The sequence below is a fragment of the Arvicola amphibius genome, chromosome 5, assembly GCF_903992535.2.
Source record: "Arvicola amphibius chromosome 5, mArvAmp1.2, whole genome shotgun sequence".
Taxonomy (NCBI): domain Eukaryota; kingdom Metazoa; phylum Chordata; class Mammalia; order Rodentia; family Cricetidae; genus Arvicola; species Arvicola amphibius.
The window spans coordinates 23,197,516-23,212,803 of record NC_052051.1 but is presented as its reverse complement, the minus strand read 5'-3'; the positions used below and the strand labels follow the sequence as shown (position 1 = coordinate 23,212,803).

At 40.3% G+C, this 15,288-nt stretch overlaps 1 protein-coding gene across 3 annotated transcripts in view; it reads left to right on the top strand.

Moving 5' to 3' along the window:
• The window catches only part of Itch (itchy E3 ubiquitin protein ligase), an 84,981-nt gene that overhangs the window by 9,325 nt on the left and 60,368 nt on the right, over positions 1–15,288 (top strand). The window lies entirely within an intron of this gene.

Below are 15,288 nucleotides of genomic sequence, written 5' to 3'. Positions count from 1 at the left end.
GAGCCAGACATAATTCCAACACTTGGGAGACAGAGGCAGGTGGCTATCTCTGAGTCTGAGGCCAGCCTGGTCTGCCTGGTCTACATAGAGACCTTGTCTTTAAAAGAGTAAAACATGAAAGGCTATGTTGTCTTAACTTCTGCTTTAAACTTTGGCACAAAGACTTGAAGGAAACAAAGCATAGAAATGTTAGTGGGGGGGGGGGCTGGAGAGATGGCTCAGCGGTTAAGAGCGTTGCCTGCTCTTCCAAAGGTCCTGAGTTCAATTCCCAGCAACCACATGGTGGCTCACAACCATCTGCAATGGGCTCTGGTGCCCTCTTCTGGCCTGCAGGCATACACACAGACAGAATATTGTATACATAATAAATAAATTTTTTTTAAAAAAGAAATGTTAGTGGGTTTTGTTAGTTTTTGAAAGAGGGTCTCATGTAACCCAGATTGGCCTCTAAGTTGCTGTGTAGCTGATGCTGGTCCTGCACTCGTTAACCTCCTGCCTTTACCTCCCAGTGCTGGGATTACAGACATGGCCCACAATACTGGCTTAAGTTGATAATACTTCACAAGTGTGTGTTGAACTGCTTCTGTATGAGGTCCCGAGGGTTAATCAAACGTGAAATTTCTCCTGCTTTAAGGACTTTGTAGGGTTTTGGTTTTTTGTTTAGGAAAATAAAGCTACTTGCCAACAGCCACACTTCAATATAATAAATATTATTAAAAGGTTGGGTGGTATTGAAATTTAAGATGTTTATCTCATGGTTCCTGGTTTCTTTAAAATAATTGAATGTTATTCTAAGTGCCATTCTGCTAAGTACCAACCTGGACTGTATTTAAAAACAATAGTGAATTATGGTTCTGGGAGTGTAGGTAGACCACTGAGCCATTGCTTCAGCCCACAAGCATGGCGGAGTGATCCCAGCACTTAGGAGGATCAGAAATTCATGGTCGTTTTCAGTTATATAGCAAGTTTGAAACCCCTGGGTCTACTGAGACCCTTCTCAAGAGAAGAAAGGAAAAGAGAAAGCAAGAATAAAAAGCAGTGTTTGCTACAAAGAAACTTGTAGTTCCCAAACCTAGAAACATTATCCTAATATTTAGATATTTTTCTATTCCAGAAAAGAACAGCGTTTTCATACCCTGCCATTTATAGTAGAAACTCCTGCGTATTGAGCTCAGTCACAGAAAGTCTAACAATGGCTTTTTTCTTTCTGTTTTTTGTTTTGTGTGTGTGTGTGTGTGTGGTGACTGTGTACATGTGTGCCTGTACACAAAGGACGGGGAGGACATCAGCTGTCTTGTCACTCTGCACCTCGTGCCCCTGACGTAGAGTCCCTCACAGAGTTTAGAGTCGTCTCTTTTCCCTTTCTTCCTTCCTTCCTTCCTTCCTTCCTTCCTTCCTTCCTTCCTTCCTTCCTTCCTTCCTTTCTTTTTCTTCTTTTTTACCCTTGAGATGGGGTTTCTTTGTGTAACAACCCTGGCTGTCCTGGAACTCTGTAGACCAGGCTGATCTCGAACTCAGAAATCTCCCTGCCTCTGCCTCTCAAGTGCTGGGGTTAAAGGTGTGTGCCACCATCGCCCAGCAAAACTTTTTTTTTATTGCGTGTGTTTATTTGTGTCGGTGGCGGATGTACTATAGTGCACGTGTGGAGGTCAGAGGATAAATCGCAGGAGTCAGTTCTCCCCTTCCACCCTGTGAGTTTTGGGGATCAAACTTGAATTATTGGATTTGGCAGCAAGCACCTTTTATCTGTCGTCTACATTTAGGTAAACTATTTTGTTTCTTAGTCCTTAGTGTAAATAAGGACAAAGCTCTAAAGTGCAGTCTTGATTAGGAAAGAACACTAAAGATTCACATTTCTTTAAAAAAAAAAATCATTTATTTATTTATTTATTTATTTATTTATTTATTTATTTATTTATTTATTTATTATGTATGCATTATTCTGTCTGTGTGTATGTCTGCAGGCCAGAAGAGGGCACCAGACCCCATTATAGATGATTGTGAGCCACCATGTGGTTGCTGGGAATTGAACTCAGGACCTTTGGAAGAGCAGGCAATGCTCTCAACCTCTGAGCCATCTCTCCAGCCCCTAAAGATTCACATTTATAGGGATTGACTGCTTTAGAGTTAGGGAGACTGGGGTTTTCATATGTTTGCAGTATGACCTTGGTTAAATTGTTTAATCTGTTTGTGCCTTGGTTTTCTCATCTGTAAATTAACACACACACACAATCCTAATTTTCATCTGTAATTTAGGAATATTCTTAGGGGTCATGTCTCTCCTTGAACCAGGCTTGGCTTACAGAAAGCATGAAATGCTGTTTGTTATGGGTTGCCAGCATCACCTCAGCTTTGCTTGCCATTTAGAAAAACCTTGATTTTAAAGTTATATTGATGTAGAAAACCTTTGTAGGGAGAATGTTGTAAATTTGGGTGTTTGAAGAGCTAGATAAACATTTGAGTCTGTAATGATATACCAGATTGAAACTTTTTGAACTTGAGAACTCTTGCTCTTCTAAGGGGACAACTGTTCAGGTAGCATTGGCTCCTTATTACTAGTGCTTGTTTGTTTGAAACAGACTTGTGTTGTAGGTGGGCTTTGTGCTCCCCACATAGCAAAGAATGACTTTGAACTTTACAAATTTTATTTATTATTATTGGGTATGGGTGGGGTCATTTTCCAGTGGAGGTCAAAATATGTTTTGTTGATAATTCTTAGTTTTATATGCATTGGTATTTTGCTTACCCGTATGCCTATGTGACAATTGTGGGTGCTGGGAGTTGAACCTGGGTCCTCTGAAAGAGCAGTTGGTGCTCTTAACCACTGAGCCATCTCTTCAGCCCCCAGAATATGTTTTAGAATTGGTTCTCTTCTTCTACCATTACATGGGTTCCAGGTATTGAACATAAATTGTGAAACTTGTGCAGCAAGTGCTTTGCCGTCTGAGCCGCTTACCAGTCCCTTTGACTTTGAACTTGTTGAACTTCTACTACCACTTTGTGGTACTGGGGAATCAAAATTAGGACCGCTTACATGCAAATCAGGAACTGTACCAACTGAGCCACATCCCTATCCTTTCATGTTCTTTTTGAGCCAGGATCTTACTTGGAAGCCTAAGCTGGTGTGCCATTCATGGTAATCCTCCTTCTCCGACCTCTCATGTGCTATGATTATAAACTTGAGACACCATACTCGACTTTTAAAATTGTGAGACAGGGTCTGTCTTTGTAGCCCAGTCCAACCTTGAATATGAGATTCATCAGCTTTAGTCTTACTCATAAGATTTGGGATTGTGCTATTGTGCTACAGGTCTGTGCTACTGTGCCCAGTAGGCTGGGATTATAGGAACACTACTACATCTGATTTATGTAGTGCCTCAGATCCAGCCCAGGGTATCATACATTCTAGACAAATATTTTACCAGCTGACCTAGGTTTGTGTTGTCCCATGTCTGTCCATCCTCCCCACCCGCCCCAGATACGGTTTCTCTGTGTAGCTCTGGCTTATCTTGCTACTTGCTGTGTAGACCAAGCTGGCCTAAAACTCAAAGATCTGCCTGCCTCTGTCTCTGGAGTGCTGGAACACCACCACACCCAACTTTAAGGTTTGTTCTCAATACACATATAGTCACGGACATGCACACGCACATAAAACCACAATCAAAAACATCACAGTAGGTGAAATTATACATGTACTGTTAGGCTGGTTTATACATTCCACGATATATACATACTTCAAAACATTTTGTACGTTTTTAGGTACATACTTTTTTTTATTAACTGAAGTATTTGAGGTTTTAGGAAAACACCAACAAATGTAGTGGTTATAGAAATTAAAATGTTTTCAAGATTAGAAAAATAAATTGTGAAATATGAGTAACAAAGAACTGGGGACATGGATTCAAGTTATTTGGAATGACCTATTCCTAAGTAGAGTAGTTATATGAGTTTGTATAGCCAAATAACAATGACATAAATCAATATATTTAATAAATACATTGATGGTCATTAGGTAAGTGAGCTACTGCAAGAGGGAAATGTAGATTTGAGATTTTTCTTTTTTTGTTTTTGTTATTTTGAAACAGGGCTGACCCAGAACTAGACAAGACATAGCCCAGAACTCATTGTGTAGAGCACTCTGGCCTTGAATGCACAGAAATTTGCCTGGATCTGCCTCCTGCGTGCTGGGGTTAAAGGCATATATTACTATGCCTGGCTGGTTCTTTTAAATGTTAAATTTTTTAAAAAGATTTATTTATTTATTATGTATACAGTATTGTGTCTGCCTGTAAGCCAGAAGAGGGCACCAGATCTCATTACAGATGGTTGTGAGCCACCATGTGGTTGCTGGGAACTGAACTCAGGACCTTTGGAAGGGCAGTCAATGCTCTTAGCCTCTGAGCCATCTCTCCAGCCCCTAAATGTTATTTCTTAATTTTTAAAAATTTTTTATTTATGGTAGGTTCATGGGTATACAAATGAATATTTCTTAATTTTTGAGGTATGCTCTCAATATGTAGTTCACTTTGACCTATACCCTGGGCTGGCCTCAATTTTGCAGTCTTCCATGTCCATCTCCCAAGTGCTAAGATGACACCTATCAGCTGATACAGCATTCTTAAGTTTGGTAGAGGAGAGTGATTTACTAAGCTTAAAGATACATTCCTCAGATTTTGCCTATGTTATGAGAAGTGGAACTGCTGCATTACATGCAGTTTTTAATGTTGGAAGATTCAGTACCTTATTTTCTACAGGGACAGTTATGTTGTACATCCTTGGAGTGGTGCACTAGGGTTTTGTCTTGCTTTGATCATACCAACATTGGTTTTGTTTTTTTCTTTTCCTCCTTTTTTTTGTTTGTTTGTTTGTTTTTGTTTTTGAAACAGGATTTCTCTGTGTAACAGCCCTACCTAGCCTGGAACTCTGTAGACCAGGCTGGCCTTAAACTCAAAGAAATCTGCCTGCTTGCTTCTGCCTCCCGAGTGCTGGTGTGTGCTGCCCCTGCCTAGGTTCTTCTTATCCTCTTAATCATAGCTGTTTTGATGGGTAAGAAATGGCATCTTGGGTTGGTTAAGACATTTTTCTTAAACATCTTTTCATGTATTTTCATATAATTTCTGTCTTTTGGAAAAATGTTCAAATTAAGTACTGGCCTGTAGTATGTGCTACCACACCTGGTATATGTGACACTGGAGCTCAAACCTTGCACATGTTTGAGTGAGCTAGCTACATCCTCACCTAGAAGGATCTTTTATTTTTAATGATTTGTGGGTATCAAGAGATGATCAGAAACAAGAACTTTTTGAAAGCCAGAAACTGAACTTATCTCTAAAACATATATCACATATCTCTAAAACACACCAAGTCCTCTGAAGCCCAGTAGTGAACGAGTCAATCAGAACCAGAGACAGTAGGTAACAGTAGTTAATACTACTTCTGAGTATTTCATTTTCCATAGTTTTAATACCACTTTTTTCTAGAATGCAGTTTGGGGAATTGGGAAGAATTGCCAATTGGAATAGTAGGTACAATTTTGTATTATTAGTTTCCTGCTTGCCATGACAAAACACCCTACAGAACAGCTTACAAGACAAGTTTTATTTTGGCTCCCTGTCTAAAGGGTTGCAGTCCACTGAGGCCATGAAGGCACCAGAGCAGAGTCTGAAGGGCTGTGGCAGTCAGGAAGTAGAGAGGAAGCTGAAAGGATGGATAGGCTGTTATATACTCCAGGGTGCTCACCTCCACTGACCACTCCTCCCAGATGTCCCATAACTTCCTTTAAACAATGCCACAAGCTGGAGACCAAGTGTTTAAACACAGCCCATGGGACATTTTATATTTAAACTACGACAGACCTTAAATCAGCAAATTAATGTTAAATGTTAGAGTCTACTGCCAATTTAAGTTTTTTTCATTGTTATTGAACCTTGAAAGTTGCAGCTCCCTGTTTCTCTGTCTTGTAGCATATGAGCTATGCTGATACTTCATTGGAAATGGCAGAAGGGCTTCCATTGATCTGAGATCATTGTGTGGTGTTAAGAGCCAAGGTTGCACTGTTGTGGGGAAAGAAGATGCTTTGCATTTTTCTTCCCTCTCTGGGTGGCTTTGAGTTTATTCCCTTCTTTTCCTGGGAAAGGATGCAATGAATGTGTCGTCTCCTTCCCTCCCCCCCCAACTGCCCTTGCTGTCCTGGAACTCACTCTGAAGACCAGGCAGTTTTTTTTTTTGTTGTTGTTTTTTTTTAAATTATTTATTTATTCTTATTTTATGTACATTGGTGTCTTCCCTGCGTGTATGCCTGTGTGAGGATGTCAGTCTCAGAGTTAAAGACAGTTGTCATATGAGTCCTGGGAATTGAACCTGGGACCTCTGGAAAAGCAGTCAGTGCTCTTAACCACTGAGCCATCTCTCCAGCTGTGATGTGGATGTGTCTTCTTGGTGCTTTTGATTAAGAAAATACAGACTTAATATTAAAGTATTTAAAACTTTTCTTAAAGTAAATTGTGGTGTATAAAATTATGTTATTTTTAAAGAAATAAACCAAACATTTTAATTCTCTAGAAATAGAAGGCATACTTTTTAAAAAAGGTGATAAATCTTGCTTATATAAAAATTTATTACTGAGTTACTTTGGAAAATGTGTCTGTATTCCTCTGCATTCTTCTCTTCTTTGTCTTTCAGGAAGATATTAAGGTTAATTTTTCCTCTGGTGTTGTAACTCTTCCTTTCTACATTAGACATTCTGCGTGTCATTATTTTCTGGCATAAAAATAAATGTTTCCAAATGATAGGAAGTATTAAGAATTGGTCCAATTTTAAGATTGTTTCTAGGCTGGGCGGTGGTGGCACACGTCTTTAATCCCAGCATTCGGGAGGCAGAGGCAGGCGGATCTACAAGAGCTAGTTCGAGGATAGGCAACAAAGCTACAGAGAAACCTTGTCTTGAAAAAAAAAAGATTGTTTCTAATTGGCATACTTATAAGCAGTAGATTAGATTTAGATTAAAACTCTTATTTTCACTAGGTCTAGCACAGTGATTTACTAAGTTATATATTTCCTGTAAATGGAGACTGCTTTTTTATTCCTGACTACCCAGACCTGAATAATCACACAAAAACAATATTAATTGCCAGGTGGTGGTGCACGCCTTTAATCCCAGCATTCGGGAGGCAGAGGCAGGCGGATCTCTGTGAGTTTGAGGCCAGCCTGGTCTACAAGAGCTAGCTAGCTCCAGGACAGGCTCCAAAGCTACGGAGAAACTTCGTCTCAAAAAACAAAACAAACAAATAAAACAGTATTAGTTACAACACTGTTTGGCCAATGACTCAGGCATATTTTTAGCTCACTCTTATATTTTTAAATAACCCATTTTTATTAATCTGTGTATTGTCATGAGACAGTAACTTACCAGAAAGGTTCCTAGTTCTCCTTTGGTAGCTATATGGCATCTCCTTGACTCTGCCTACTCTCTCACTATATCTCTGTTCAGATTTCCTGCCATGCTTTGTTCTGCCCTGCTGTAGGCCGAAATAGTTTCTTTATTAACCAGTGGTAATAAAACATAGTCATAGCATACAGAGGGGACTCCTACATCATCTCTTTTGAAAGGTTTGAAGAATATCTGTCTATCTGAAATATATCTCTGTACATCTAGAAAACCTAACGAACATGACTACAAGTTTGACTACTATAAATGACTATATTAATCTGTAATTTTAATTATACATTACACTTTATATGAGCTGCACAAACATAATTCCTTAAACAAGAGGAGAAATGCATATACAGTGTTACAAATTCATCTTAAATTTGTATTATTAGACTAAACTCCATACCAATGTAAACTATTCATTTCTATAGTATATCCCTTTTAATCAACCCCCTTTAAACGAAAATAAACATTTTCAAACAATTATTTTGGGAATTTGGGCTTAGTTTTTTTTTTTTTTTTAAACTTTTTTGCTGTTTGTTGGGTGAAGTATTTTTAAGGTTTATGGAGACCTTTTTGGGGGGTCTTGTTTTATTAAACCACATTAATATGGAAGGAATTTACAGGATTTTATCTTTTGTGGAGACAAAAGGAAGAACCTCTTTTAAAGCAACATATTCTTGGACCCAAATTTTGAAGTCAAGATACCTCTAACATACATATGTTGGTTTAGCTTAGCAGCCCCCAGAATCAAATATCTCTCTGTTGATTATGAAGGCTTAAAAAAAATATATGCCACTTTAGGAGGCTTCGAAGTTTGAGATTAGTCAATACTACATGACTCTGAGACTCTGTCTTAAAATACTTATACATGGAAAGGCATTTTACCCATAGGAAATTCATACAGAGCCTCCATCTGTTTATCTTACATATTTTAGAGCTATGAGATGGAAACAGAGTTGAAATGTGGTTTAAAAATTCAGTATTTTGGGGGATGGAGAAATGGCTCTATGGTCAAGAATTGCAGAGGCTCCAGGTTCAGTTCTCAGCACCCACACAACTTAAAACCTTGTGGTGCTCTCTTCTGACTCCTTGAGCATCGGGTCTATGTGAAGTGTATACATGCATGCAGGTAAAATACCCATAAATAAAAATATTTCATTAAGAAAAAAAATCAGTGTCAGGAATGGAGAAATGGCTCAAGAGTGCTTCCTCTAACTAGATAGTGGTGATGCACACTGTTAATTCCAGCACTTGGGAGTTGGAGGCAGGTGGATCTCTTTGAATTTGAGGCCAACTTGGCTACAGAGCGAGTTCCAAGACATCCAGGGCTATGCAGAGAATCCATGTCTTGAAACCAATAAATAAATAAAATGAAAAGGATTTTAGAGACATAAATTAATCAGATGTGTGTGGAAAGGAGGCTCTGCAAAAAAGGAACAAATCTTAGATCTTTCTAAGATGCAGGGGAGGGTTAAGGGTAATTTGGCTTTTTCTTTTTAACCTTTACTTATGATTTTATTTAGTGTATATGAATGTTTTGCCTGCGTGCATACAAGCATACTGTGTGTGTGTGTGTGCAGAGCCTGTGTGTGTGTGTGTGTGTGTGTGTGTGTGTGTGTGTGTGTGTGTGTGTGTGCAGAGCCTATGGAGGCCAGAAGAGGTCATCAGATCTCCTGGAACTAGAGTAACAGACATTTCCAGCTGCCATGTGGTACTGGGGATTGGTCCTCTGCAAGAGTAACAAGTGATCTGAACCATGGAACCATCTCCCCTGCTCACTTTTGATTCTTCTTTTTAATTATAGAAACAAGATTAACAACTTTTTGTTTGTTTTAGACAGTGATGTTGGCCTGGACCCACTATGTGGACCAGCCTGTCCAGGCTTGAACTGAGATCCACTTGCCTTTGCCTTCTGAGTACTAGGATTAAAGTGGTTTGCCACCATGCCTGGCAATAGCATGTTTTTGCTCATCACATTTGGAATACAGTTTTGCTTTCTTGGAATCAACCCTATTAAGATTATACTATATTTATCTTTTCAGTACACACAGTTCTCAGAATTTTGACAAATACATTAAGAAGACCTTCACTTTCCATCTTCTGTAGTTTCCACCTTCACCTCCTAGGAAACACTTGTATTCTTCTCACCCAGCAATTCTGACTCTTTTCAGTTTTTTGTTTGTTTGTTTGTTTTTTTTTTTTTTTTTTTTTTTTTTTTTTTTTTTTTTTTTTTTTTTGACAGGGTTTCTTTGTGTAGTGCTGACTGTCCTTGAACTAATTCTGTAGACCAGGCTGGCCTCAAACTCAAAGTGACCCTCCTGCCTCTGCCTTCAGAGTGGTGGGATTAATGGCATGTACCACTACTGCCTGACTATGCTGCTTTTGAGCCACAGTGTTTTGTTTTTTTCAATTTTGACATTTAAAGTGATATATACATATTTCTTTATGTAGCACCACATACACACACACACACACACACACACACACGGATAATTAAAAAGGCCATGAATTTGAGAGTAAAGGAAGAGGTTACATGGGGAGTATGGGGAGGGATTGTAGGGAAGAAAGAGGATGGAATTAATGTAATTATATTATAATCTAAAATAATTTTTAAAACATAATTGTAGTGTGATTTCTTATTTGTCTTAATAATAAAAATCCAGAGTCAGATATTAGAGGGTGAAAACTGAAAAATTGGAGAAGCAGAGTAGCCAACCACTAGTTCTTACCTCTATAAAAATCCCCAGAACCAAGGGAGCAAGAGACAATCAATCTCCACGAATCCTCAGACTGAATGCCTTGAGCTCCTATCTGTTCCCACCTTATATTCCTCTTTCCACCCAGCCGTATCCCTTCTTGTCTGCATCTCCCTAGTGTTGGGATTAAAAGCAGGTGACTCCCAAGTACTGGGATTAAAGGTTTGAGCCACCACTGCCTGGCCTCTACGGCTAACTAGTGGCTCGTTTTGCACTGATTTTTTTTTTGGGGGGGGAGCAAGCTTTATTTGTTACAGTACAAACAAGATATCATCACACAGAATATTATATGAAGCTGGTTCCCGTCTGTCATCCCAGCACTTGGGAGCCTGAGAGGGGAGCATTGCCATGAGTTTGAGGCTAACTTGAACTACAAGTATAAGAATCTGCCTTATAAAAAGAATGTTGTATAAATAGAAGTGTGAGATATGGGTGTGTTGGTTTCCTAGGTCTACTGTAACAGTATAAGCCGGGCATGGTGGTTCATTCCTGCAATGCCAGCACTTTGGAGACTGAATTTGAGACCAGACTGGACTATAGAGTGAAACTTTGTCTTGTAAAACCAGAAAGAAACATTCCCTCCCCCAGTAACCCCAAAGTTGGGAGGTTATAATTGATAGAACTTTAATCTTTCACAGTTTAGGTAAAAGTCCAGAATCTAAAACAGTATTTTAACCACTCAGAGGAAAAGAAAAAGCTGTCATCTTTTCCCTAATTGGTCTTAATTTTGCTGGTTACCAATAGTCTTTGGTGTTCCTTGGCTTGCATACGCATCTTTCTCATCTGTGACTCTGTTTCTGCATGGCATTTCTGTGCCCTCACATTATCTGCACTCTGTGTATGCCCTATGTCTGAATCTTCTCAGAATTAGGACCCAGCCTAATCCAGGGTGACTATATTGGATTGTATTTGCAAAGGCCCTACAAGAACAAAGTCACATTTTAAGATTCTGAGTGGATATGAATCTTGGGCAGGTACACTATTTAACTCACTTTCCACAGTATTGGACACACACACATCCACACAATGCTGGCACTTCATTCTAGGATCTTGAGCATTTTGCTGGAGGTTAAGCCCAAGACTTTGTGCATGATAGACAGTTGCTTCACCACCAGTCTACTGTCCTGGCCCAAGTGCTGTGTTACGATGTCCTGTCTGTCAGCCTGCCTACCTGTCAATCTATTGCTCTGTTGTTTTTGAGACAGAGTCTTACTGTGTAGGACATTCTCTCCTGACAGCCTGCCAATTGCAGTTTGGGATTATAGGCTTGTACCACTGTGCCCTACCAATGGTTTTGTGTGTGTACATATGTGAAAATGTGCATGTGCTGTGGAGGCCAGAAGTCAGAGTCTGGTATTTTCTTCTATTGTTTACCCCCATTCTACCTCCACTTTTTTGAGACATGGTCTCTTTCTGAACGTGGAGCTCACCAATTGGCTACACAAGCTGGCAAGCAAGCCTGAGTGATCCTCTGTCTCTGTCCATGCTACTCTCCCTATTTTCATGAGGGTACTGGAAGTTGATCTTAAGTCACCCCAGTAGCCTCCCATCCCCAATTTTCAACATTTTTTGTGGTACTAGTACTTAAGCAAGTGTTTTACCTCTGAGTTACGCTTCCAGATCCAGGGAAAACGTGTGTGTGTGTGTGTGTGTGTGTGTGTGTGTGTGTGTGTGAGAGAGAGAGAGAGAGAGAGACAGAGAGAGAGAGACAGAGAGAGAGAGAGACAGAGAGAGAGAGAGAGAGGTTATGTACGTAGAGTCAGAGGGCAGGTAGCGGATTTTTTGGGGAGTCATTTCTCATTTTTCCACCTTGTTGAGACAAAGTCTCTTTTGTCCTGCTGTTCTGTATACAAGCTTCTAAGCTCATGCCTCCACTCCTAATATTTGGGAGGCTGAGGCAGGAGGATTGCTGGGATTTCAAGGCTAGTCTGGATTATGCATTGAGTTTCAGAACAGTCTGAACTGCAGTGTGAGACTCTGTGTCAAAACAAACAAAAACAGCAAACTAAAGAACAGGGTTGGAGAGATGGCTTGTGGTTAAGAGTGCTTGCTGCATAATTGTGAGGATCTGAGTTTGGATCTCAGTATCAGTGTGACAAGTTGCGTATTACCTGCACCTCCAGCACCAATGAGGAGTTACAGCCAGGAGGATCACTGGGACTTGCAGGCTAAAAAACAAAGCAACAACAATAATACAAGCTTCAGGTTCTGGGAGAGACTTTGCCTCAAAGGAATAAGGCAAAGAATGATAGAGGATGGAAACCTATGGCCTCTGATCTCCACACATGCATATACCTGCATACACAAATGTGTGTACACCAAATATAATGCACAAAATTAGACAAGCAGTCTCAAAAAAAAAAGAAACTAAATAAACAAAGCTTATAGTCATCATCTTACCTCAAAGTTTTTGTACTTCTTCTGAGAAGAAGAAAGAGATTTTCCCATGTTTTTGGGGAGATGCAAACAAATGTGTACTCATGCCAGATAGGGAGTCAACAATAGACCAAAGTACAGATACCACTGAAGTCCAAGTTAGTGAACCAATGAAGTTTTATTGGGGTTACTTACAGGAGTATGGGTGAAGGTATTTACAGGAGCAGAAATGGCCCAAAGATGGCTGCATCATCAAAAGCCACCCCAGCATGGAGACAACAGAACATGAAAGTTGGAAACCTGGAGCTCACTGCACAACTTGAAGACAGCTCAATGGGCTGGAGAATCTTTCCCAGGCAGTTCTGCTGGCCTGAGGAGTCTCTAAGCTGTATTTCAGGAGGGAAGGGTTTAGTGAATGGCCAGCTTCAGGGACTTCCTGAATTTTCCCTCTAAGATGGAATGGAATATTTTATTTTGTTTAGGAGGAAATTGCTACACAACAATAACTATAATAGTGAATAGTATTAACACATCGTGTGTGTATGTGTGTTTGTGTGTGTGTGTGTCTTACTGTGTAGCACTGGCTGACCTGGAATTCACTATGTAGAACAGGCTGGTGTCCAACTCCTGGAGATCCGCAGTTGTCTCCAGAGTTAGGCTTTTTCTTTATAGAGTCCTCTTACCTCTTATGTATTTCATGAGGCTCACATTTGGGAGCATCTCTGTCAGTTGATCTGTAGAGTGTTGTACAGTTTGATTATAATTAATTACTGGGTTCAGGGTAAACAGTTTTTGTCAAGAATGATAGATTTCCATAGCTGTAGTGTATAACTCACCACACGTCTTAATTGCTTAACTAACAGCTATTTGATATAGTTTTACAATTTTTATGGGTCAGAAAATGGGAGCAGCTTGTCTGCCTGCTGTGCCTCAGGGCTTCTTGGGATGGATGGCAGCCTGGATGGCAGCCCTCGTTCAGCTTTGTCTTGGTGGAGCTGGAGCTGTGCTTCCACGTTCTTACTCCTGTTTGGTAAACTGGTGCCGGCTCTCAGTGGGGCTTCAGCTCCTTTTTCTTAGGACTGCTTGAAATCTTCATGGTGTGGTGCTGGCTCCTCCCAGAGCAGATGGTCCTGGAAAGCAAGACAGAGCTTGTATTGTCTTTTGGTTTTTTTTTTTTTGTGTGTGTGTTTTTGAGACAGTGTTTCTCAGTAGCTAGGGAGTCAGAGCTAGAACTCACTCTGTAGACTAGGCCGACCTTGAACTCAGAGAGATCTGCCTGCCTCTGCCTCCTGAGTGCTGGGATTAAAGGCGTGCGCCACCACCCGGCACGATATAGCTTTGGAAAAAGCTTTTTTACTTCCACCTATTCTGTTGGTCACAGAGGTCAGCGTTCCACTGTGGGAGAGGAATACAAGCGCTTGAAGGAAGGCTTCCTTAGGCTCCCTGGGAGGTGTCTACTACAGCTCCTAAACGTCTAACAAATTGAAAGTCAAAATCTTTTTATATATTCTTTGTCTTAATTGTGCCTGAATTCCAAGGGTACCAAACACTCATTTCTTCTTATACCCATGAGTGTGTTTTGTGTTGACAAGTTTCAGTACTTTCTCAATAATAGTTGGCTTTTAATTTTTTTACTTTTTGAAAGCGATTTTTTTTTTGTTTTGGTTTTTTGAGACAGGGTTTCTCTGCAGCTTTAGAGCCTGTCCTGGAGCTAGCTCTTGTAGACCAGGCTGGTCTCGAACTCAGAGATCCACCTGCCTCTGCCTCCCGAGTGCTGGGATTAAAGGCGTGCGCCACCACCGCCCGGCTTGAAAGCGATTTTTTTATTTCTATTTTTAATTATTTGTTTGCATTTCTCTGTGAGTGGTACATTTCAGTATGATGCCCTTGGAGGTTAGGAGTGTGGGATCTCTGGAACTGGACTTTTACCCCTGGAACAGACAGTTGTGAGCCACCCGGTGTGGGTGCTGGGACATGAACTTGGGTCCTCTTCAGTAGTGGTATACACTTTCAACTGCTGAGCAGCCGTCTCTCCAGCCCAAAAGTTGGCGTCTTAGATAAAACATTTTCTTGTTGTTGGTTTTCTTTTTTCACTTATAAGGTTTCCTAGTTTTCATTTTGTCAGTGATACAGGTCAGTTTCCTAGCTTATTTTTAGCTTTATAGAATTTCCTTTTTTTTTTAAAGATTTATTTATTTATTGTGTATACAATATTCTGCCTACATGCATGCCTGCAGGCCAGAAGAGGGCACCAGATCTCATTACAGATGGTTGTGAGCCACCATGTGGTTGCAGGGAATTGAACTCAGGACCTCTGGAAGTCAATCAGTGCTCTTAACCTCTGAGCCATCTCTCCAGCCCGCATCATGTTTTTATATAGATGCAGTTTAAAGCTCTAGGACCTGATAGTGTCCTCAAGAGAATGAATATAGAGAGAAGCAGTAATTGAGCCAGCATAAGCCAGCATTAGGAGCAGAGAGAAGAAAGGGACACTTTAAAAAATTATGTTCTTTTATGTGTATGAGTGTCTTACTTGCATATATATGTCTGTGTACCACCTGTGTACCTGGTGCCTGAGGAGGCAAAAAGAGGGCATTGGATCTTCCAGTACTGGAAATACAGATTATTCTGACCCTCCATGTGGGTGCTGGGAACAGACCTGGGGGCCTCAGTAAGAGCAGCAAATGTTCTTAGGCACAGAACCATCTCTTCAGCCCCAAGAAA